Here is a 1,937-nt window from a genome sequence, read left to right on the forward strand (position 1 = left end):
GGTTCCCCTGTACTAGGTTTACCTTGCCCGAGGCCAGGAAATTATGGCTCTCAATGCCAGAGTTTGATGAAAAGGAAAGGAACTATTTATTCAAAAGTTATACAGACTTAGAGTAATGACTTAAGGTCTTTGTTAAAATCCCAAAGTCCCTTAAAACACCCACAAACACACAGTCCTTCCTTTCCCCCTTTGCCCAGTCAGGGGTATCATATCTCAGGAAAAAATAGAAGTCTGTAGCTCAGATAGCACCAAGTTCTTCCCAGTAATCCATGCTCAGCTGGCAGGCCTCCCATGGTCCCAAGCACCATCAGCTGTGTCACTGGGATCTCCAGTTCTTAATCCAAACCCACGTGGCACCTTGTTATGGCCCACCGGCAAGATTCCTTTCACTCCTTTCCTTCCTGCAATGTCTGTCCTGCATTCTTCCAAACTGCTAAGAGGGCACTTTGCATGGCTGCTACATCTTGCTTTTCTGCTTCCTAAGCTTCATGGATAAGGGAGCCCCCAAACCGCAGGGTTAGCCTCCAAAACCATGTGGTTCCACCTCAAAACCGCATGGTTCCAATCCATATAACTCCTACACCTTGGTTTAAATCACAGCATGATCTTCCTCTGCATCCCCATTTCCAACTCCTACCACAATTGGCTACACCTGCAAGCATTGCCATATTTTTCCAGCTTTTCTGGGCTGCCATAGTAAGTCTGCGCAGGCATGGCTGATTGGCATGGAGCCAACCACCTCACACAGGTGCTATAACCAGGGGGAGTTGCCTCCCAGTTACATCATGGATCAAAGTCATTCCCATCTCCCTGGTTCAAAGCATGGCTTTTTCTCTAACAACAGAAAGAGAATTTCAATGGAAATGCAAATTGATGCAGGCACTTTGGAAAGCAACATGGAATTTCCTCAAACATTAAAAATGGAACTACCTTATGATGTAGTGATTCAACTTCTTGGAACATAACAGAAAAAATAAAAAATGCTAATTCAAAACAGTATATACACCCTTGTATTCACTAAATCATTATTTACAATAGCCATGATATTTTTTTCTCTCTTTTTTCTTTTTTGCTCAGTTCCTCCAACCCCCTGTCTCCACCCCAGAGCTGTCAGTATGCAGTGCAAGTGCCCATCAGTAGTTGAGTGGATAAAAAAGCTGTGATATATTTACACAATGGAATACTATTAAGCCACAAAAAAGAAGGAAATCTTACCTTTTATGACAGCTTGGGTATACCTGAAAAGTACTGTGCTAAGTGAAAAAACGATAGGGAAAAACAAACACCATATGATTTCACTTATATGTGGAATCTAATCAACAAAATAAACTAACAAACTAAATAAAAGGCCTCATTGATACAGAGAATAGACAATGTATAGAAGGAAAGGGATCTGGTAGGTGGATGAAAAGGTGGGGTGGGTTAAATGGTGAAGAGTTCAAGTAAAAAAAAATCATGTACACAGACAACAGTTGGTGATTACCAGGGGAAAGGAAATGAAGGAAGGTAGAAAAGGGTAAAGATAGGATAAATGGTAATGCAAGGAGACTTGACTTGGAGCAGTGAACACAGAATATAATATGCAGATAATGTATTATATATTTTTACACTTCAAATGTATATAATTTTATTGACCAATGTCTCAAAAAATTTCAATAAAAAATAAAAGACAAATGCTTTGTCCCTAAAATTGGGAACAAGGCAAAGTATCTATTATATATGTCCATAGTGGCAGAAGGCCTAGACTCTAATAAAGCAAAGGAAAAAATAAAATTCATACAAGTGGTAAAAGAAGAAATAAAACTGTCTCCATTTGTAGATGACATGATAAAAATTCCAAGTAATCCATAAAAAAAACTTCCTAGAATTAGAAAGTGTGTTCAGCCAGGACATAGGATATGTGATAAACCTAAAAAATCAAACCTTTTTTTATATAC

Source organism: Phyllostomus hastatus, unplaced genomic scaffold (genome assembly GCF_019186645.2).
Source record: "Phyllostomus hastatus isolate PE091 unplaced genomic scaffold, TTU_PhHast_1.1 phas_contig_90, whole genome shotgun sequence".
Lineage (NCBI taxonomy): Eukaryota > Metazoa > Chordata > Mammalia > Chiroptera > Phyllostomidae > Phyllostomus > Phyllostomus hastatus.